The sequence below is a fragment of the Vicugna pacos genome, chromosome 10 (assembly GCF_048564905.1).
Source record: "Vicugna pacos chromosome 10, VicPac4, whole genome shotgun sequence".
NCBI classification, from domain to species: Eukaryota; Metazoa; Chordata; class Mammalia; order Artiodactyla; family Camelidae; genus Vicugna; species Vicugna pacos.
In genome coordinates, this window is record NC_132996.1 from 34577288 (window position 1) to 34602125 (window position 24838).

The 24838-nt window shown below is 43.2% G+C and overlaps 1 non-coding gene across 1 annotated transcript; it reads left to right on the plus strand.

Annotated features, from left to right (window-relative positions):
• The first annotated feature begins 24392 nt into the window (after positions 1 to 24392).
• On the plus strand, positions 24393 to 24499 carry LOC116282114 (U6 spliceosomal RNA). Its single transcript, XR_004191591.1, has one exon. It is a non-coding gene; the product is annotated as a U6 spliceosomal RNA (small nuclear RNA).
• Positions 24500 to 24838: the final 339 nt, after the last annotated feature.

Sequence of the window (24838 nt, forward strand, 5' to 3'; positions counted from 1 at the left end):
TGGGATGTAGGAACTGTATTGAAACTAGCGTCCTGGCATAAGGCCAGGATAAGGGAGGAAGGCTGCAGCCTGGTGCTCCTACAGCCACCTCCTGCTCAGCTCACTCGTTCTAGACAGCCTGTCACAGGGCGTGGGGCAGCAGGCGAACTCTGCAAGTCACTCTCTGTTGGAGAGGGAATTTCCACCCGGCCAGGCCAGGCTCCCCTTGGCTGCACGCCTAGGCAGGGTTGAGCCTGACGGTGGCTAGTTGTACAAGTCGGCAGCTGGGGAGGCCTGGAGATGGTGAACCAGCATGGCTGGATGGGGAGCTTGCTGGGGTTCCAAAGGCATCCACCCCTGACGGACTGAGCCCAGAGTCAGCTTAACCCAGAGTCGCTGCTCTGGGGGTGATGACAAGAAGAACCGTGGCAGGAATCCCGATGTCACTTCTGACGATTCTCTCTCTGAGACTTGGATTCCTCATCTGGAAAATGGGGCTAATAAAATCATAGATCTGTCAATTCAAATTAAAAGGGGTAAGATTTGTGTGGAAGGAGCAGGCACAGAGCTCATGGCCAGTCTACATCAGCGTCCTTCCTCTGCTCCCAGGGAGGCTGGGACACCATCGCCACGAAGGGTGACGTGAGTGGGCTCCAGAGCCCGTGTGAACCCCGGGCCTGCATCTCCCTCTAAAATGAGAACTTCTCTCCCCACGGGATGATTATGAAGCCGGGGTGAGGTTACCCATGCAGAGCACTTCACAGCTATGCCTTCAGTATATGTTAGAAAAAGGAAGCCCCGTGACCCCGTGCTTCTCAGAAGGAAACAGAAGCAACTGGGGTGTGTTGAATTCACTCCTCTAGCATCGCAGGACAAAGGAGAAGTGAACGGCCATGGTATGACTTTCAAGGTGGTGCCAGCTCTGCTCTAAGCCCTGGTTCTGGTCAGCGTGAATGCTGGCCTTTGGCTGAAACCTCCAGTCTGTAATGTGCTTCGCCACCTGTCGCCCGGGCTTGTTAGTCCAAGGCAGCAAGTGGATCTGTCTAGCGACAGACGAAGCCCCATGTGCACACTGCCAGGGTCTGAGGCTGCGTCCAAAAACAACGTCCACCCAGAGGATGGAGCCAGCCTGGCCAGTCCGTTCTCCAGGCTGGAAACGTAGGCTTGCGGCTCCAGACAGATGGCTCTGATGTTTTTCCTTGCTCAGTTCAGGAGGAAGCCTCTTCTTGTGTATGGAGCACATTTTCTTGCTCTTCTTTACCAAACAGGTTAAAAAATCCTCCTGTTTTGGAAAATGCAGTGGAAAGGGGGAGGGCAACGTATACGCCAATCCGCCTCCTGAGGAGCACGGGTCCTGCTCAGTGACTCCCCTTTGGATATGCAAGGTGGCCGGGAGCGAGTTGGAGAGGAGGGACCAGTCACTAGAGAAGGCAAAGAAGAGAGGGAATGGGTGGGACGCCACGCTCCCAGCTGAGGAAATGGCTAAGGAACATTCTAGGAACAGGAACATCGAATATCCAAACGTTTTTTCATGCAAATGTTCAGTTAAGTCTGGTAGACACACAACATCACATGTGAGGTAGTGTGTGTGTGTAAATTCAGAAGAGGGACGAGTTCCACGTCTGAGCAAACATGGTATGGACGTGACACCACGAGGGACTACAGAAATCTTAGGGAGGAACTGGAATTACACAGTCAAGGAATGGGGGTTCACATCCATCTCCAGGGCTCACAGGCCGGGGAGATCCCAGCTGACATCAGCTGCGTACCAGGTCAGACCAATGATCATCCCACTGAGTCCTGGTCTTGCAGTCCTGTTCAATGTCTTACTGGGATGAAGTCTGCAGCAGCTACTCCCTCTGCTCAGCCTTGCCTTATTTACTTTTGCTTGCCAAGGCAAACAGGCATGTCGAGAAATGAAGCTTTTGTTGTGAGTGCCCTGAACCCTGTATTTGCAGGTGGAAGTCAGAGTAGTTTCCAGAAATCGCCTGGGGATTCCGAGGACAGCGTGCCTGGAGTTGGTCTCACAGGCCTGTACCCCTGTACTGTGCCCTGTACCCTGCTGCTGCTTGCTCTCTTGCAGCAAAAGGCGCCATGTGGAATAGATCTAGACGCCTATCGCCTTGCAAAGGAACTAGCAGATAATCCAAAGCGTTCCTTGGATTCTCTCTGTCCCTTGGCTGCTCTTCCATCCCTTCCTCCCACCCCTCCCACTCCAGGGCTGCGGTGTGGAGAGCTGAGTCTCCTTGGGGATGGTCCTTTCTCTCTGCCTTCCAATTAAACACATTATGACAATCCCAAAGCCTGCAAAGTTGAGAATAATAAGAATGAACAGATATAGCCTAGCCAGTGTACGACAGGCACTGGGCTCTTCGCACAGACCGAACCACTTCATTTGACCAGTGACCCCCTGCAAGCAGGTGCTATGATTATTATTCCCATTTTCACAGATAAGACAACTGATGTTCAGGTTTGACTAATGTATCCTAACCGCGTACTTGGCATCAGGCTAAGTGGCATGTGGTCTTTTTTTGGTTCAAAAATCATTTATTGATTTTGCCAATGTGTTAAATATTGTTATTCCTATGATGAAACCAAGCTGGAGGGGATGAATTAAAATCATTCAAGGTCCACGGTGAATTCTCATGACTGTGTCTGAGGACTTGATCTGTAAGGAGCTCTGAGTTATAAGCCCGTCCATTTTCATTAGGATTTCAGTCCTAGAAAAGGTTTCTGAAATTTGACACAAACAACACTGGCAAGAAAAGAGAGGTAGAAATAGACCAGGCAGCAAGACACTGAGGGGCCTCCCAAGTCCAGCACATTCAGTTCAAGAGAATAAAGGAATCTTTCCATTTCAAGGTGTCATTAAGCTTCTTTTTTTAAAGGATCATTATCACGTACTGACCTCTTCCTGTCACCAGTCGCCCGCAAGGCCCAGTCCGTGCCGGCACCTGTAATCTGCCCCCCGTGACAGAAGGTCAAGGACCCAGAGGAGCTGATGGGCTTATGCAGCCCAGGCCAGGTGGGCAGGAGGCAGCAGTGGACAGCCAAGATGGAACTTAGGGATCTCACCCTGCCATTGAGGCTGGCCCGAAGGGGTGACAGAATGAGCTAGAACAGTGTCTCCAAGAGCCGAGCTCTTTGAGGCTCTGCAGTGCTTTCCAGATGCAAGCAGCAGCCATTTCTGGGGCAGTGAATGGCCGAGAACTTGATCCATCACAGTATCTGGGCAGGGGGTTGTGGATGGACACCCCACATCTCTCCTCCACTCCCAGCTCCCACCCCACCTCCTACTCCCAGAATAAAATTTCCGAGAATTATGTGGAGAAAAATAGGTCATCCTATTGGGGGGGGGGTGGTGGTGAGTCATGCAGGTGTCCCCCTTTTCTGATAGCAAAACGCAGAGCCCCCCAAACACCACACAATTGTATAAGGGCCTTGCAAGCTGCCCCTACACCTTCTGTCAGAGACGAGTTTCCTCTGCGTCTGAGGAAATGCCTGTCTGTTCCGGAACACGTGATGACAAAGTCAGCTCCAGGGGTCTTACGGCCCCGTGGCTCATTCACTCTGCTGACATTATGAAGCGGCTGGGCGGCAGCCTCGGGAACCAGAGCAGTCACGCTGAGAGGAGGGACTCAAAGAGAACCCAGATTCTGACCCAGCTCAGGACGCTCTCTTCTCACAGGTGGACGATGCTGGGAGCGAAGAGCCCATGCATCTTTCCCAGAGATGCAGTCACCCACGCCCCCTGATGCTGAGCCCTTCCCCTCTGCCAAGCCCAGCACTTGCACACACACGATCTCATTTAACCTTCAGGAGCTCACACCGAGGTCGCTGTTATGAGCTCCCTGGCACAATAATAGTATCGGCTTCATGGGGCTGTTGCAAGTTAAACAAGTTAATGTAGTCAAGCACACCCGGCTCCCAGCAAGTGCCCTGTAAAAATTAACCGCGACCGTGGCCGCTGCTGCCACTGTTGTCTTATGGTTGTTAAGGAGGCGAGATGGTCTGTCCAACTTGGCACAGCTTGTAAGGCAAAGCCAGGCCCATCTGACGCCAAAGTCCCTGACTTTCTGTCCACTCACTACCCAGGGAGGCACCACCCATAACGGGCAAAAGTACAGGCACTGGGAGTTAGACAGACAGATCAAGGTTTGAATCTCAGCTCTGCCAGTTACCAGCTGTGTGGCCCTGGACAAATCACTTTGCCTCTCTGACCTTCAGTGTGTGAATGTGTGAGTGGGGATAACTATAGTACGTACCTCCAAGTGAGTTTTGAGGATGCAGTGACAGAAGACGTGAAAGCTCTCAGTAAATGCTTGATACATTGAATTTTCAGGACTCTCATCAGCCATTGAAAGGTCAAACAAAGACATAATTTACCAAACAAGAACTCTAAGCTGGCCAAGAGGAGACGCGCTGTTCTGGGCTTTAGGCCGTCTGAAGACCCCCTCCTAACACATCTTGATAGACTGTCAAGGAGCAGCTTTTTTGTTAGTTGAAGATTTTACCAAAGAGGGTGTGTGTCTCTCTCCTTAAATCCAAATGCTGGCCGGGAAATCCCTGAGTGTCCCGGACAACTTAAGAAGTCCAGGTAGAGCCACTGCTGTCCCCAAGCCTCAGCCCTGACGTGGCAGGGTAGCCCGCACAGCCCTGCAGCAGGACTGTTCCTGTCTCTCAAGGCCAGAGGTGGGCCAGAATGCGGCAGCCCGCACGGAGGGCGGAGGGAGCTGCCTGGCGCTTCTGAGAGCCCCAGCACCCCTTATGAGTATGTGCTTGACACATGCCTGCATCTAGGAACCGGGAGGAAAAGAGCCAGGGTGGAGAGTCAGGAACGCACGGGGGTGGGGTCAAAGCCTTTGGCTGCTACTGTAAGAGATACACCAGCTCCATGCTCTTGCAGCTGAGCTACTCTACTAAGACCCCTTCTTTGAGGCGGTTTAATTTTTTAATTCTATCGTTCTTGGAAGGGTAAATACCAATGACCCACTAATTACGTCCCTGGTAATAAACATCATCTTTTGTTGGAAATGGCAAACCCCTTGATCAAAGCACAGGTGAGACCCAAAGCATGAGGCAGAATCCTCTTTGGAGGAGGGTAACTCGGGCCCGGCCAGAAACCCAGTGACTACCCGGAGCCTTCTAACAGCAAACACTGACAAGGCATTTACCCTGGGCTTGGCACTATCTGAAGTGCTTTATATATATTGGCTCATTTAATCTTCGCAGCAATCCTACAAGGCTGATAATATTGCTATCTTCATTCTACAGAAGGGGGAAGTGAGGCACAGAGAGGCTAATAACTAGCCCAAGATCAAGCAACCAGTAATCTGCTGAGCCAGGATCTGAACACAGACAGCCCAGCCCAAGCGTCTCTGCTCTTGACCTATGAGCTACCGCAGGCCTCTCCTTTTGAGCACACGCAGGGGCAGATGACTGAGACCTCAGAGCCTCCAAAGGAAACTGAAGCAGCAGCACTGAGGGTGGGAGGGTGAGAGACCATGGGCCTGAGGCTTTTCATTAGGAACTGAGCACTAGGATCAACTTATTTCTTTTCAGGCTCTTTTTTTTAGTGATGGTAAGTGGGGTGGCGGTCAGTTGGTTGATTATCATTTGCAGGTTTCATCCCTTAAAAAGGGTACTTATTTCTAGATGTGAATCTAAGAGCTCAGAGAGATGTTTCCAGCCAGCCGACAAGCTACAGGCTTCCCACAGGCCCAGCTCAGCAACAGCAGTGGCCAGACAAGACCATTGCTGCCCAGGAGGTGCATCACGGCTCATCAGTTATGAGGGTCCATGTGGCCTTGTCAGAGGTGAGAGGTTGTGTCCAGACAAAAGTGACCAACACCAGGCTGCATTGGGAGCAAGCACCTTGGCGGCAGCTGCTCCCCTCACTGTAGCCATGGCAACCCCAGGACTCAGACTAGCAGTGTGTTTTCAGAGAAGGGTTTGGACAGAAGATGGAGGGAAGAGGGGAAAAGGAAGGGAAAGGAATGGGTGAGTGTAGGTGTGTGTGGAGCAGGGCCATCCCTGGTGGAGCCCCCAGACTAAACTGATGTCCCAGGGCTGTGTCCTTGGATTAGTGCAGCCCGAATCCTGTCTACAGGAGTTGACCCTTGGCCACCCAAAGGCCCAAGTCCAATTCCAAGGCCACCTGGGGCATCTGTGGAAGTCCTGAAAGCATTGCCTAGGCTTATGGAAATGATATAACTACTGCCCAAGGCATCTGACTCCCATTCTTTGAAGGCCTCCCTCCCAGCACCTGGGAAACCAAGCTTAGTCAAGTTCATTGAGCTCTCACTCCCAAGAGGAGGGACAGCAGGGCCTTTTTCCTTCCCAGCTGGAGCCCACATCAGGCTTTTCAACAGGTCCTCTTCCAGGTTCACCACTGAGTCACAGAGGTCCAGGGAAGGAGATCTGCTCCCCACACAGACGTGAAGGTGTCTGGAGCCAGAGCTCACGGAGGTGCAGAGCTGGGGAGAGTGGAGCGAGGAGAAGGCAGCTTTTGTTCTGGGTGGGGATAGGGAGAGGTGTCACGTGGGTGCTGCCTGGTTAATCAGATGCCGACCATAAACATCCAGCCCAGGCGGAGGAGGGAACCTTCACAGTCAAATCGCTTCCAGTGCGATTTTCTGGTTATTCTGTGCGTGCATATTATCTTCCCTTTCACCCCCAGCAAGTCCCTGAGCTTTTAAAGAACCTTGTCATAGGAGATGATATTTTAAACTTTTATCTCAAAAAGTAACAATTAGCCACATTGACTAGTGGCTTGGTTAAGGAACTGGGAGAACCAGCCGGAGGGAGAACTATGTGACTCACACTCTCCACTTGTCCGCTACCCCCGAACCCAGGCAGGAGGGTCTGCGAAGGAGGCAGACAGGAACCAGACCTCTGAGCAGGCCCGCTGCCCACACCATCTGGTTTAATCTGCACAACACCCGTGAGAGGGAGCTGTTGCCCTTAGAAGGGAGAGGGCACGTATGGGACCTAGTGTTCCCAGAGAAGGCATTCCGGGAGACTCGGGTCACCCTGGCGGATTCACCAAGCCTCACCCTTGGCCCCGCAGGCTCAGAAAACTCACCAGGTCAGAACAAAGGGCAGGCTCCGTTTCTTGGGGACAGACCCACGGGAACCAAGTTCAAGAGCAGATACTAACATGGCCATGGCAATGAGAAGGCCCCCAACACTAGGACCAGACCAGCACATCATCTCTCCATGGATCCTGGAAGCCAAAGTAGTTACAAACAGCCGCATGGTGAGTGTGGAATCAGAAGGCAGTGGCCAATGGGGGAGCCACAGAGGTGCTCAGAGGACTCTCATTCCAGTTCATCTATCGAGTCTCAGCTCAGGCGTCACCTTCTACGGGAAGCCTCCCTGTGCCCACCCCTGCCTCTGACACCAAGGCTGGGCCGTGACGCCCTCTGTGCTCCCAGAACACAGAGCCCCGTCTCGGCCCAGTGGGCACTGCTCCACATCCTCACAATCACACTGAACAGCCTGCCTGCCCTGCTGCGTCCTTGCTCATTTGAGGCACGAGTTTGCCTTACTCCTATGGCGTCCCTGTCACCTGCCATGTAGAGGGGGTTCAGGAAAGGTTTACCGAAGATGGGAAAAGTACAAATCTCTGGGCCCCCCTCACTGGACCGGGCCTGCACGCATCTGCCGGCTTCCCATTCTTTCTTTCCCAGGCTGCGTGCTAACTGACCCTTCTGTTTGTTCTCCAAACAGGATACACACTGCTGTGAGTTTGCATTCTATTATAATTATAATTAAAAATTATAGTCACACACCAGTCTCACCTTCCCAAGATTACACGTACCCAGATGTCTCTCCTGAAGGTTTGTGTATCCCGGGTCACGTGGTCAGTCCCACGAGATCTCCCCGGTCCCTCCACCCACTACTTCTGTTGTGTGTGCTGAATTTAATATTTGCTCTCAGAGGGCAACCAAAGCATCTAATGATAAGGGAGTTGTTAAATAAACCATGCCTCCTTACAATGGACTATTGTGCGGCCAACACAATGATGTTTACAAAGCAGTTTTAATAAACCAGAGGAATGCTGATTCTATGATATTATGGGAAAAAGAAGTAGGTTAAAATTTTGTGTACATCATGTGATTTTAGCTATGTGAGTAAAGAGCAAAGATAAAATCCTGGAAAAGATATATGTTAGAAGTGGCTACTTGTGTATGGTGGGATAATCGATGACTTTTCCCCTTTTCTTTATGCTTTTCTGTGCTTCCCAATCTGTAATAAGTAGGTTGCTTTTATAGTTAAGTAATAAAATAAGCTTTAAGGGAAAAATTCATGAGTAGGACACTTCTCTATAACTATAGTGCTATTTAATTATGTATCCTCTGATCGATTTTCTTTGTAGGTCATTTGAGAAGCTGGATTTTTAAAACATCTCCTCGCTCCGATATCCCAGGCAGAAAAGGTGGCCCAGTTTGTCTTGAACTAGAGTCTAACTCCCCTGCCCGGGCACCTCCCTCCCCATCACGCTCTTCTCACCCCAGATGGTCTCCTGGGATACCCCTGGTTAACACATGCTGCCACCCTGTCAGTGTGGAAGTGTGTTGAGCACTGGGAATGTGTAAAGATGGAGAAATACATATGCTGCTTCCACTGAAGGACCGCATAGCTTCTGACATGACTGCAAAATCTTTCCAATAATTATATGATGCTTGAACCAAATCTTTCCTATGTTGCATTTTAAAACTTTGGCCTTGTTTTATGGAGGTGAGATTTACATCACATAAAATTAACCATTTGAATGTGAACAAATCAGTGGCATTTAGTACATATACAATTTTGTGTCACCACCACCTCTACCTAGTTCCAAAACACTTTCATCACCCCACCAGGAAATCCTGGACCCATACAGCAGTTGCTCCCCATTCCCCCTCCTCCTGGCCCCAGGGAACCTCCAATCTGCAAGTGTCTCTATGGATTTACTGCCTCTGGCTATTTCATATAAATGGAATCATACAACATGTGATCTTCTGAGTCTAACTTCTTACACTTAGTATAATCATTTCAAGGTCCATCCCCATTGTGGCATGTATCAATTTTTCATTCTTTTTATGGTCAAATAATATGTCATAAGGTGGATCTACCACATTTTGTTTATCCCCTCACCCACTGATGGACATTTGGGCAATTTCCACCTTTTGGCTATTGTGAATAGGGCTTCTGTGAACGTGGGGTCCGTGTATTTGCTCCTGTGTAATATCAATGAGCTTCTGCTTTAGGGCAAAAATCTGTGCCCTTTCTCTCAAGGCTTCCATCTGGGACCCTCATGTTCAGGAGCCAACCTCTCTGTGCTCTACACCAGGACCAAGTCCTAGCAAGTCAACAAGATGAAAAGGGACACAGATTCAGAAACAGTCAGCCAGGACAGGCCGCAGATTGTAGGTGGCTTCCAGGAGCAGATTAGTGGGAGAGAAGAGGGGACATGACAGAGAAGGAGTAATCACCATGACTCATCCCTGGGAGTGTCAGTTGATTAAGCAAATGATGGCAATAGAATTAGCTACATCCTACCTTCTCGTGTTATTCGTCATTCATGCCTGAGAGTGGGATCCATTTGTGTCTCTCTAGTGTCTCATGGTATACAGGCCCCCAGACACACTCAGGGACCGAGTGCCATGCCGCTCAACTGACCACTGGCTCCCAGAGGTCTAGTGTTCACCAGCTAGCTTCTCCAAACACTCAGAGAATGGCTTTGGCCAAGCAAAACGGGTGAACAGAGCGTCATCCCAAATTCAGTGATACACCCCCAACCTGTGTCTCCTGGCCACACGGGGCAGCTGGGTACAAATCGGGAAAATAGCTCAGAGAGGGACTCTGGAGCTAGAGAGCTGCCAGCCTGTGGCTGAGCTCTGGCTCCACTTCTTACTAGCTGTGTGGCTTTGTGCAGGCCACAACCACTCTGAGCCTCAGTTTCACAAATGCCAAACTGGGGATAGTAAAAAGTACCAACCTCACGCAGTTGCTATGTAAAATTAAAAAGAGAAAGGAAGGCACTTGAGCAAAAGAGCTCAATAAATGTTAGCTAGGGTAGTCCTGGTAACAAAACAGTTCCAGAGTTATAGCCCCTGCCGGGCAAGCTGGAGAACCCAGGCCCCGTCCCAGGAAAGCCCCAAGGGGTCGATCTAAGTCTGTTAGTCTCCTCGAGGAAACCACTTTCCCAGCCTTGACCACGTGCAACCCCCAAAACCCCTGACCCCCAGCTTAGGCTGATGCCACCAAATACATGGAAGCCTCCATTCTTCAGGGGCCACGGATTGTCTCAGACCTCATCTGTTCTCCTGCAGCATCTGAAATGCAGCCCTCACGTGTCAACAGGGCACAGAGGTCAACATCGGGGTAACTCCACAAGGACACGGGGCCAGGGGGCCGTCTATCCTCTCAGCTTTCTGCTCTCCTTTTAAGGGATGTATTTCGCATTGTGTATGTGTGTATATATGTCTTCTACTGAGCACACTAAAAGTGTTGAGCTAATAATAGGTAACATACAAATACAGCAAAAACGGATAGAGGAATGAATAAACGGTGGGAAACACTGACTCTAGGCTGAAGTGTCTTCCGAGCCTGTGGCTGTGATTTACACAGAGACCCCTCGATGTCATTGGATTTCTTTAACTCAATGCCATGTTTGCCAAACAGCGTTTTCCTTATCTCTACTCACTCTGAGCCAGGGGCTATGTTAAGTGCTGAGAGACACAAAGGCGAGGAAGAAATTACCTCTGTCCTCACACCCAGTGGGAGAGAAAGGCACACCCTCCGACAGCACAAGAGAGGGAGCGACCAGAGAGAATTCCTGGAGTTGCCTATGTCAGTGGTGCTTCTGGGCTGGGCTTGAAGGCCCCCGAAACATCTGGGCAGTCAGCTGGTGAGACTCTGTCGAGGAAGTTGGCCAAAAGGAATGCCGTGAGGTCAGGGCTTTGCAACATGCTGGTGTATCATCAGAGCGTTGCAGTATCACGAGATACATGTGATGATGTCCTGGGCGGGGCAGTGGGGTCATCAGGTGCCACGTTACAGTCTTAGTGTGACAGCACTAGTGGTGTGCAGTGCAGAGCCTGACTGTAACCTCACACTGCAGGGCTGTGTGGGTGCCAAGTCCCATTCTGCAGTGTGATGTTTTGGTCACATGCAGTGTATGTCACAGTGTCAGGATGCCAGCTTGCCAGGATGTCAGAGGCCATGGTGACTTTGCTGTGCTCTGGCTTTGATCTGGCAACATGAAGCAGTGGTGAGATGTGTCTGATGCTGCCTTTCTCTCTAGAGAGATTCTCACCCGGTTTGAGATCCTAGAAACTCTTTTCATTTCGGTGCCTGAGACACTGTGACCTTGCTGTGGTCCATTTTCTCCTGAAATCTCAGAGAGGCCTCAAAACATGCCACACACATTTCTCCTCAGCTATAAGAGCACACAGCGACAGTTATCTGGAGGCCTGGTAACTAGGATCCAGCTTCGTCTCGGCTATCTGTCAGGTGCTTCCTGAAACTTGCCACATAAGCGGCAGTTGTCAGCCTACCGGGGAGGAGACAGGCTGGGAGCACAGCTCAGTCCCGCACCAGGATTAAACTTCGCCTAGCATCAGCGAGCAGGAGCGGCTCCAGACTCACCGAGGACGGCAGTCAGGGGTCCAGCTTCAGTCCCCGAGCAAGAGGGCCGGTGGCCTGCCCCCATTGCTGCAGCTACTCCCACCTCCCGGGGGATGTTTCCCAAAACATCCACGTCCTCCCTGCATTTTGTCCAGAAAAACATAGAATCATATGAAAATGCAGTTCAGAGCATGTGCTCATTTCTCTAAGTCTCACTTCTCAGGCCGCGTAGGCTGGGGGAGCCCAGGTGAGACAAGACTGCTGATTCTCGTCATTCACAGAAGTTATGCTGGTAAAGCTGTGGCGGATACAGAGCCATGCTGCTAGGGGAAACCAGGCTTAGGCTCCTGTGAGCCTCTGGCCACAACATTCTCATCAACCAATCAATACCCAAGTTTGTCTTCTGTTGTTTCTATGCAACGACACCTTATTTAATGTATATTGTTGACTCATTAACAACATTGAACTCACAGCCAACAGCACTATCACTCAAGCCTGAACGAAGCTTGTCTAAAGCACGATTTGCTCTGTAAGGATCATCACATCTTCCCTGTGCTTGGGAACAGTCAACTTCAGCACTACGTTTGGGGGGCATTTTAGACAGTGAGGCCACCAACAAAAAGCACAAAAATGCAAAAGAAACATGGTACTGAATAGACCACACACAAAAAAAGACTTGTTTACAGCCTGAGCTGAAACAAGGAGGCAGAGCATCGCCTTGTTCAGCCTCAGCCAGCAATGCACATAAGCAACGCAAACTTTTGGTCATTCTGCACAGGTCCACAAATGACCATGAAAGCATCGTGGGTATTGATGTTGGGGTTCCAAATAAATGTTAGCCAGTAGTCAAATTTGCAAATATACATTCTACAAATAATGAGGATGGATTATAATTGGAAAGAACATATATAGAGACTTACTGGGCACAAGGAATCATTGCAAGTGCTTTACATGTGTTGATTCATTTAATCCCACCAGCAACATAATGAAGCAGGTATTACTGTTGTCCCCATTTTACAGCTCAGGGAATAGAGAAACAGAGAAGCAAAGTAACTTGCTAAATGTCCCACAGCCAGGAATTGACAAAGCCAGAGTATGAACCCCGGCACCTTGCTCTAGACCCCCTATGCCTACTCCATATTGCCTCTGGGTACCAATCTCCATCAATGGCCTTAGTTTCTCCAGAGAATCACTTGGAAGCCAAAGACCTGGACCCCTACCTTCCCAGCATGGCAGGCTGGCTTATACTTTCTCATTCAGATCACCTGAAGCCTTCCTGATGCTTTCACCTGTCTCCTATCTGTCACTAGGTAACCTCCACCGAAGCTTCTCAGGCTGGCCTTGCCATCACTGACACATCCATCGTGGCTGCCCTGCTGACTGAGGAGGGCCCTCTCCTCCTGCCATTAGACTACTGAGTTGCCACTTCTTACAATACTCCTTCAAAAGTTTTTCTTTTTGTGGGGGAAAGGAGAGTGCTATATTGTATCCTCAGGGCAAGTTACATGGTGCCCTCCCCACAACTCAAGCAAGAATTTAGATATCTTCTTGGGTGGGAAGGTATAGTTCAGTGGTAGAGTGTGTGCTTAGCATGCACGAGGTCCAGGTTCAATTTTCCAGTACCTCCATTAAAAAACTTTTTTTTTTTTTTAAGATTTTAGGTACCTGATAACTCAGAGAGAAAAAAATGTGACAATGAGTGTCTCTATGTCCATGAATGACTGAAAAATTGTGCTGAACACTGGAATTTGACACAACATTGTAAAATGATTATAAATCAATAAAAAATGTTAAAAAATAAAAATAAAGTTTGATATAAAAAAATAAAAAATAAAGATTTTAGGTACTTTCTTGAGAATGATTCCCTACATGAGAGTAATCAGCTCCTTTCCCCACTGGTGTATATATGCAAATTGATGGGAGGTTGCATGGTGGAAGGGCTCCGAGCACCATCTTTGAAGTTTGGGAGACTGTGGAAAAGTGACCAACCTCTCTATGCTTCATTTTCAACACTATAAAGTAGGGGTGATACTACTTTGTTTATGATAATACATAGTGATAAAAGTGAAAATGTAGGGGTGCTACCAGTACCTGCCTTATAAGGTGGTTGAGAGACTTCATTGAGAATATTTATATAAAAGACTTTGCACAATGCCTGGTACCAAGAAGAACTCAGCAAGAAGCTTCTTATTTTCTTCCCACTTTTATTTCACGATAATTCATTTTGGTGTTCTGGGCTTGCCACCAACAATCCTAAAGGTCTTTTGTACTTTCTCACGAGAGTCTTAACATTTTCAAAATCAAATAGGACTCTTGGTGGTTTGTACATATTGCTTAAGCTCCCAGGTGGGCATATAATTTGCTATCTTCACCCCCACCTCCACCATAAAACTTCCAGGGATATTCTAGGACACTGGTAGCAATGGGGTTGGAATTCTTAATTTTTTTTAATCACCCCACCAAACAGACAGTGAAACTAAGGTAGCAACATAAAAATTCTGCAGACAAAACAGCAAAACATGGAACCCACACCAGCCCTAAAATATGAGCAGTTGAAGAAAAAACACAAATGCCACCAAGACCTGGTGGCATCAACAAGTGTGCAGGGGGAGCAAAGGAGGGACAGAGGGGTTCATGTTGAACCTGAGACTCAGAGAACCCAAAATGTTCAACAGAGATGCCCAAGGGAACAGGAAGACAGTCTGGAAGAAGCAGCCATGACAGCAGGTGCCTTGCAGACTTCAGGTTATGAACACGAGGTCAGAGAATGCAGGAGCAGACAGGGTTCTATGAACTCTTGGGACTAACAAGAGCTCCCTTCCAAACAAAGGCCTACACTGAATAGAAATTACTCGGAGCAGAATCTAATTTATCGAGGACAAAGAGTTAGGGAAAAGGGAAGAAAAGTTTCTGGTAAAACTGGGGGAGTGTAACTGAGCCAACAGGTGTTAGAATATATAAGGTGTATATTTGAACCCTTGGAAATAACAACAGCACAGTGAACCCTAGAGCTACGAAGCTAAGAAAACAAACCTGGCCCACCCTCCTCTCCAAAATGAATAGGAGAACTCGTGCCCTTTAAGCATGAACAACAACAAAAAGGATTGTGTTTGAATCCCACACAAAGTTATTTTAAGAAAAAAAGAGAATAGTGTGCAGAATAATGTCTCCACATACTATAAAGTATGCCAGAAATAAAGACTAAAATGCAGAGAAGGAAACAAAGAAAACCCCAGGCACAGATGGCTGCCTTGATGAATTCTATCAAAACATTTAAAAGAAATAATGCTAATCTTACAAAACTCTCTTTTTTTGTATTATATATATATTTTTTTAATTGAAGTATAGTCAGTTTACAATGTTGTGTCAATGTCTGGTTGTAAGCATAATGTTTCAGTCAAACATATACGTGCATATATTCCTTTTTATATTCTTTTTCATTATAGGTTACTACAAGATAATGGTTCCCTGTGCTACACAGTATAAACTTGTTTATCTATTTTATATATAGTAGTTAGTATCTGCAAATCTTAGACTCCCAATTTATCCCTCCCCACCCCCTTTCTCCCTACCCCGGTAACCATAAGTTTGTTTTCTATGTCTATGAGTCTGTTTCTGTTTTGTAAATAAGTTCAGATATCATATGGTATTTTTCTTTTTCATTCTGGCTTACATCACTTAGAATGACGATCTTTAGGTCTATCCATATTGCTGGAAATGGCATTATTTTGTTCTTTTTTATGGCTGAGTAGTATTCAATTGTATAAATATACCACAGCTTCTTTATCCAGTAATCTGTTGGTGGACGTTTAGGTTGTTTCCATGTCTTGGCTATTGTAAACAGTGATGTTATGAACATTGGGGTGCATGTATCTTTTCAAATTGGAGTTTCCTCCATATATACACCCAGGAGTGGGATTGCTGGATCATATGGTAAGCCTATTTTTAGTTTTTATTCTTTTAGAAAATAAAAGAGGAGGGAACTCTTCCAAACTAATTTTATGAGACCAGAATAATTTTGGTACTAAAACCCTCTGAAGACATTAGACATTACAGATCAATACTTCCCATGAATATAGATATAAAACTCTTGAAAACATTACAAGTAAGATACAACAACAAATGAGAAGGATAAAACTTCATGACCAACTAGTGTTTATCACAGGAATGCAAGGTTGGTATAACTTTTAAAAAGAAATCAATGTAACAGGAAAAAAAAAGGAGAAAAATCATGTGATCATTTTAGTAAATGCAGAAAAATTCTTTCACAAAATTCAATATATATTCACGACTAAAGAAAAAACATCTCTCAGCAAACTAGGAATAGAACAGGAATTCTTCAGTCTTCGTATTTGTATGAGTCTTCTGAGATGCAGACACCAAGACAGGATTAGACATGCAAGAGATGTATTAGAGGAAACACTTGTGAGAGGAAATGAGAAGGCCTGGAAGAGGATGAGAGACTTGTCAGGTCATGATATAAATCTGACCTCAGGTGAAGGAGGAGGGGAAGAAGGCAGATGGTGCAGAAGCATCTGAAACTCCAGTGCAAGTTGTAGGGAGTTAGGCAAAGCCATCAGGGGGTGCTCAAGCCAATGTCCCCTACCACAGAAACCCCACATCTCCTAGGCACTGGCTGGGAGAAGGCTTTGAGAAGTGGGGCATCTGCACAAAGTGATGGATTTCAGGTTGCAGCTGCTGAGGCTGTCAGTCTTTCAGCTTCCCACACTTGGAAATCTGAAAGATATATTTTCATAGCCACCGAGGTTGTTATAGGATATCTATGAAAAACCTAAAATTAACCTCATACTTATTGGTAACACATGGAACAATTTTCCTCTAAGATCAAGAATAAGCCAAGGGTGTCTAACCTTACCACTTCTATTGTGCCTTGTACTGAAGGTTCCAATTAATGCAATTAAGGAAGAAAAGGTAGAAATATTGGAAAGGGGAAAGTAAATGATTGTATATGTAAGATATCTACCCCCAAAATCTACTAATTAATGAGGGAATTTAACAAGATTTCAAGATACAAGGTGAATATACAAAAAATAACTGCATTTCTATATACTAGTCACAAATGATGGGGAAAAACTTAATAACACTTATAACAGCAACAATAAATATTTAGGGGTAAATTTAACAAAATACATGCAAGCCCTCCACACTGAAAACTATAAAATGTCTCTGGGAAATTAAAGAAGTTTAAGATATGTGGAGAGATATAACATGCTCTTGGATTAGAAGGCTCAATATTGTTAAGCTGTCAATTATCTCAAAATTGATCTATAGATTCAGTACAATCCTGTTAGGAGTTGAACTGTGTCCTACTCAAAATTCATATGTTGAAGCCCTAACTAACCCCCAGTATCTCAGAAGGTGACTGTATCTGGAGATGGGGCCTTTAAAGAGGTGATTAGGTTAAAATAAAGTCCTTAGGGTGAGCCCCAATCCAATCTGACAGTGTCCTTACACGAAGAGAAAATCTGGACACACACAGAGGAAAGACCATGAGAAGACACAGCGTGAAGGCAGCCGTCTGCAAGCCAAGGAGAAAGTCAGCCTGCTGACACTTTGATTTTGGACCTCCAGCCTCCAGAACTGTGAGAATATAAATTTCTGTAGTTTAAGTCACCCAGTCTGTGGTATTTTGTTATGGCAGTCCTTTGAAACTAACACAAATCTCCCCAACACCCCTTAAAAAAACTCAGAAGGCTTTTTTATAGAAATTAAAAGTGATTCTAAAATTTAAATGAAAATGCAAAATGGTCTGGAATAGCCATAACAGTCCTGTTAATTTTTTTAAAAAGTCATAGGACTTTTATTGCCTGATTTCAAAACGTTCAAAAGTTACAGTAAACAGGGCAGTGTAGTATTGGTGTAAGATAAACAAACCGATCAGTGGAACAGACTAGAGAAAAGAGAAATAGATTCACACATTAATAGTCAATTGATCTTTAACTAAGATGCTAAGGCAGTTTAATGGGGAAGGAAAAGCCTTTCCAATGACTAAAACAGATATCCACGCTGAAAAGCAAAAATAAACACCTTACACCATATACAAGAAGTAATTCAAGATAAAAAATAGATTTAAATGCAAACACTAAAACAACAAAACTAGAAGAAAACATAGGCAAATATTCTTATGACCTTGTGGTAGGGAAAATTTTTCTAGAGAGGACACAAAATACATTATATACATAAAAAAGAAAATAAATTGGGTTTCACCAAAATTAATAACATCTGCTCATCAAAAGACAGAATTAAGGAGAAAAAAGTAAGTCACAGACTAAGAGAAAATATTTGCAAAGCATATATTTGACAAAGAAATTGTACCAAAAATATATTAAAAACTCCAATAAATCAATAATAAAAAGACCCAAAACTCAATAAAAGGGCAAATGCTTCAAAAAGTACCTTACAAAAGAAGACATATAAATGCCTAATAAGCACAAGAAAAGATGCTAAACATTAGTCATCAAAGAAATTAAAATTAAAATCATAATGAGATGTTACTCTATACCCACTAGAATGGCTAAAATTTAAAAGACTGATAATACCAGTTGTCAATGAGGATTTAGAGCAACTGGAACACTCATACATTGTTGATGGATTGTTAATGGTACAAGACTTTGTAAAAATAATTGCCTGTTTCCTTTTTTAAAAAAATTTTTTTAGCTTCCCCATTCTTTTTTTTCCCCTTATAGTATAATTGATATATAACATTATATTTGTTTCAGGTAAAATGACTATAAACAAAAAATTTAGTAAAACAGTATAAAATCAATCTATAAAAATCAAGTCAATATATACAAATAAAAATCAGTTTATACTGGAAGAGAAAACCCCCTTTGTGAAAACCAAATAAAATTAAATACCTAGGCATAAATTTAGCAAAAAATGTTCAAAACCTGTATGAAGAAAAACTCCAAAACAATTCAAAAATACACAAAAATAACCTTGCATAAATAGAAAGATATATCATATTCTTGGGTAGGAAGACTCAATATCAAAGATTTCAGGTCCCCCTAACTTAATTTATCAAATTTAATTTAACATAATTCATAAATTTAATATAATCCAATAAAAATATGACTAATTTTCTTTCTGAAGCTAGATAAGTTTATTATAAAATTCATTTGGAAGAACAGATAAGCAAGAATAGCCAAGAAGGGAAGATTCTGAAAAAGTTTTAAAAGAAAACAGCTGGAAAAAAAGAGAGAGAGAAGAAAGGGATAGCCTTGTCAGATTTTAAAACATATTATGATGTCTCTAATTAAAAGTGTGTGGTGCTATGGAGGATATTATGGAGGTCCCTTAAAAGACTGAAAACAGACTGAACCACATGATACAGCAATCCCACTCTTGAGCATATATGTGGAGAAAATTCTAAATTGAAAAGACACATGCACCCCAATGTTCACAGGAGCACTATTTACAATAGCTAAGACATGGAAACAACCTAAATGTCCATTGATAGATGACTGGATAAAGAAGCTGTGGCATATTTATATAGTGGAATACTACTCAGCCATAAAAAAGAAAAATCAATGCCATTTGCAGCAACATGAATGGACCTAGAGATTGTCACTCTAAGTGAAATAAGCTAGAAAGAGAAAGAAAAATAACATATGATATCACTCATATGTGCAATCTTAAAAAAAGACACAAATGAATTTATTTACAAAACAGAAACAGACTCACAGAATAGAGAACAAACTTACAGTTACTGGGGGGATGGGGGTGGGAAGGTATAGATTGGGAGTTCAAGATTTACAGACACTAACTACTATATATAAAATAGATATACAGCAAGTTTATACTGTAAAGCACTGGGAACTATATTCAATATCTTATAGTAACCTATAATGAAAATGAATATGAAAAGGAACATATATATGTGTATGTATGACTAAAATGTTATGTTGTACACCAGAAATGGACACAACATTGTAAACTGATTATACTTCAGTTAAAAAAAATGTGTGTTAACAATGAAGCTAGAACACTCCCTTACACCATATACAAAAATCAACTCAAAATGGATTAAAGACTTAAACATAAGACAAGATACAATAAACCTCCTAGAGGAAAACATAGGCAAAACATTATCTGACATACATTTCAAAAATTTCCTCCTAGAAGAAATAAAAGCAAGAATAAACAAATGGGATCTAATGAAACTTACAAGCTTCTGCACAGCAAAGGAAACCAGAAGTAAAACAAGAAGAAAACCTACGGAATGGGAGAAAATTTTTGCAAGTGAAACCGACAAAGGCTTGATCTCCAGAATATATAAGCAGCTCATACGACTCAATAAGAAAAAAATAAACAACCCAATCCAAAAATGGGCAGAAGACCTAAACAAGCAATTCTCCAAGGAAGACATACAAATGATCAAAAAGCACATGAAAAAATGCTCAGTATCACTAATTATCAGAGAAATGCAAATCAAAACTACAATGAGGTATCACCTCACACCAGTCAGAATGGCTGTCATTCAAAAATCCAAAAATGACAAATGCTGGAGAGGCTGTGGAGAAAGGGGAACCCTCCTACACTGCTGGTGGGAATGCAGTTTGGTGCAGCCACTATGGAAAACAGTGTGGAGATTCCTCAAAAGACTAGGAATAGACTTACCATATGACCCAGGAATCCCACTCCTGGGCTTGTATCCAGAAGGAAATCTACTTCAGGATGACACCTGCACCCCAGTGTTCATAGCAGCACTATTTACAATAGCCAAAACATGGAAACAGCCTACATGTCCATCAACAGGTGACTGGATAAAGAAGAGGTGGTATATTTATACAATGGAATACTACTCAGCCATAAAAACCGACAACATAACGCCATTTGCAGCAACATGGATGCTCCTGGAGAATGTCATTCTAAGTGAAGTAAGCCAGAAAGAGAAAGAAAAATACCATATGAGATCGCTCATATGTGGAATCTAAAAAACAAAAACAAAAACAAACAAACAAACAAAAACAAAGCATAAATACAGGACAGAAGTAGACTCACAGACAGAGAATACAGACTTGTGGTTACCGGGGTGGGGGGGGCGGGGTAGAGGGTGGGAAGGGATAGACTGGGATTTCAAAATTGTAGAATAGATAAACAAGATTACACTGTATAGCACCGCGAAATATACACAAAATGTTATGATAAATCACAGAGAAAAAAATGTGACAATGAGTGTGTATATGTCCATGAATGACTGAAAAATTGTGCTGAACACTGGAATTTGACACAACATCGTAAAATGATTATAAATCAATAAAAAATGTTTTAAAAAAATGTGTGTTGGTGTTACATGTATAGACTCATAGGACAAAATAGAAAATTCAGAAACAGACCTAACTACATTAGGAAATTTAGTATGCTATGAAGGCAAAATCTCAGATTAGTGGAGGAAATGATGGTCTTTTTAATCAAAGGTACAGACAGACTGACTGAATAGACATGTGTAAAAATATAAAATTGTATTCATTCTCTACATTGTATACTGAGATAAATTCCAAGTGGATGAGAAAGTTAAATGTATTAAAAGGATCCATACAAGTACTGAAAAAAACAAGTCTGAATTATTCTACAATCTGAGTGTGAGGGGGAACTTTCCTACATTTGACTCAATTTCAAGAAGTCATAAGGGAAGAGATTAATGAATTTTATTACATGAAAATAAGACAAACAAAAACCTGTTTACTTACATAGGAAAAAAAAACACCCTAAGGAAAGTAAAGAGACTTATAAATAACAAAGTTTTTCAACTTTTATCATAGATAAAAGGTTAATATTTCTATATTTAAACAAATTTTTAAAAGAAAGAACAAAAGATCGATAATCATATAGAGAAAAAAAGGCTGGAGATACATACAGACAAATCACAGAAAATGAAATGCAAATGCCTTTTATCTATATGAAAAGCTCTTGATTGTGTACATAATAAAAGGCAAATTTAAAATATAGTAATATGCTATTTTTCCACTTATCCGAGGGGCAAAAACCCAGTAATTGGACAAATTCTCTTTTGTCCAGGCTTTGAGAAAACAGGCACTTCCATCACTGCTGGAAACAATGCAAAAAGGCACAAATCCATTGGAGAGGAATTTGGCAATATCTAGCAAAATCATGTATGCACTCTGACCCAGGAAGCCTATTTGTCGGAATCTGTCCTAAAGAAACAATGACAGAAACACAAAAACATGAAAACATATTTTTGTAATAGCGAAAACCCAAATGTCCATCAGTAGGGGACTAGTTGAATAAACTTTGATATAGTCAAATAGTTAAGTACAATGCAACTATAGAAGGGAACGTGGAACATCTATAAGTCGCCATGGTATGATTCTCAGAATATAATGCTAAGTGAGAAAAAGGTGAACTAAAGTATATATAATAAGCTACCATCTATCTAAGAAAGTATATATGTATGCATGTAAGGTTTTGCTTATGTAAAAATTATGGAAGCGTAAACCATAAAATAAATAAAATTGTCTAAAGGGAAAGGAGGAAAAAGAGAGATGAGTTTGGGATACAAGCTGGACTTCTTTGAATAATATCTTGTTTTTTAGACTCAATTTTAGAACCATGAAAATGTTTTAGGTGGTTATAAATTACATTGAATCAGAATAAAAAAGGCAATTCCTAAAATCAAGGGGAAAATAAAATAAATGGCCCTAACTGTGCACTGAATTGATGGCTTAATTATGCAGAAGCATGTTATTTTAAATGATTTGAAAATACAGTAATTCAAATGTCTGCCTCTAGTAAGATGTACCTAAGATCTGCAATAATAATAATAATAATATTTTCACTAATCATACATTTGATATTGATTTGATATGAATAGATGTGTGTAGGTGTTTAAAACGGGATAAAGAAAATAAGCAATCATGCCATTGTCATTAAGAACCAAGACTTTTAGCATAAAAGAAAAAGATGCATAATAAAATCAAAGAAGTTAAGCAAAGCCCTGTGATCCTAAATTTGAATTGAAAATATCAGTATAAACTTACAGCATGTTTTCTCTTTAAGAAATATTTTCACTTCCAAAATTGGACATCTTTTCTTTCCAAAAAGCAAGGAATCTATCAACAACAACTAAGGTCATGGTTGTGTCAGAAATTGGGAAGTAGCTCAGGAAAGAAGCGCCCATTCACTGGCCAGAGATGGGAAAATCTGAGAATCAAAGAGAACACTGGTTGCAATGGGTTGAAACATATGGAGTATTTTTAAATCCATGACTTCCTAATGATACTATAAAACAAAAAGTCTCATTGGTCACCACTGGAGGATGTAAAGGAACCAACCCACTAATTCTGAATACCGGTTAAGTGTAGGGAAAGAATCAAGCATTTAACCCATTTTTTCCTGATTAAACTGGCATAAATTGAACACATAGTTGATAAGAAAATAGTTCTTTATGGGAATAGCCCAGGTAATAAATGAGGAACTAATGATAGAGTTAGAATGTCACCATTTTTCAAATCCCCAAATGAAATCATGGATCTGGGTAATGCTTACCAATGGCCGTTATATCACAAAGGAGACAACCAGTCATTATGAGATGGCTGATGGAAGCACACAACAGTACCTACAATATAGCCTTGAAAATAACAAATGAATCTGAATCAGACCAAGTCACTAGGCTGAGCTGCCATGTTATGGGAAATATAAGGGACAAAGGAGCAAGATAGGTAACACCACAGTGGTGCAGTCCTATCTGGGAAGTAGGAAATGACGTGGTCTCTTCAACAAATTAATTGCAAGGGAATAAAAAGAGGGCAGGGGAATCTATAAATCAAAGAGACTAAAAGAAATACCAGCCACTTGCAATGTATGACTCTTATTTAGAATCTGATTCATCTGAAAAAAATAGGAGACAATTGTGGAAATTTGAACACTAGCTAGATATTTAACGGTATTAAGAACTTGCTGATTTTCTTCCTTGTACTCATGATAAGATTGTTCTTTTAAAAAGCTCTTATCTCTTAGAAAAGCATACACAAATATTTATAGGTGAAACAATATGATTTGGGGGATGTGTTTGAAATAGTCTGGCAGGAAAAGTATAAATGAAATGAAAGTGGCCGTGAGTTTACTGTGTGGCTGAGTGACAGGTACATGAGGGTTCCTTGTACTATTATGTCTAATTTTTTAAATTTATGTATTTGTAGTAATGACTTGTAATACAAAAGTTCACAACGGGGTAATCACTGTATTTCAGTGAAGGTAGACCATTTGAAAGGAGAGAACTGGGCAGGACAATCCATTCTGCAGAAATTTACCCCAAAATGTATCTTTTCTGGGGCAGGGGTGCTTTTTAGGCAGCCACACTTTTGCTAGGGCTGAATGACTTGTGAAACAAACGTCCCACTCAGAGTGTAGCGTGCCAACAAATCTCTCCATCTGGAGAGGCTGCCAAGACTTGACACAGGATCCTGGCAGCCCCGGCCTCCTTCCCAGGCTAAAACAGCATTTCCTAAAAGCTGGTCTGAGACATTCTGTCAGTCCACAGTCAGGAGGTGGCTACCCTGCTGGCATGTCCAATAACATACCTCTGATACTCAGGTACCTCAGTCACCTCTTCTGCAAAGAAGTCCTCTCTGATCCACCTTGTCCATGGAGAGCTCTCCTTCTGTAGGTTTTAACAGTTGCTTTTTCAACAAAAATTCCCTGCCTGTACTGCTTACACTGCCTCTGTTTTTTCAGACATATTTCTATCCAAATCTCACACACACACACACACACACACACAGAGTAACTATCGTATCTTACAAGAATAGGTACCAGTGCTTGCTTAGCAGCACATATACTAAAATTTGGAACAACACAGAAAGGATTAGCATGGCCCTTGTGCAAGGATGACATGCAAATTCATGAAGCGTTTCATATTCTAAATTAAAAAAAAAAAAAGAATAGGTACCATATACCCATTATCTGCTGTATCAGGCACTGCTCAGCCCTTTGCATTCAGACCTCACAATGACCCTGAGAGGAGGAATTATTGGCCCATTTTACAGATGAGGAGATGGAGGCAGAAGCTTTAAGTAACTTGACCAAAGCCACAAAGTGGTAAATGGAGAGCTGGGATTTAAATTCAGGTCTATCTGCTTGCAAAGCATGTTTATTGAATCACTATGCTGAATTGCCTTCTTTAGCAGCAAAGTGGCTATTCAGTCAGTGTTTGCCAGAAGATACATGAATCTAGCTGAGAAATTCAGGCATGCTGCTCCAT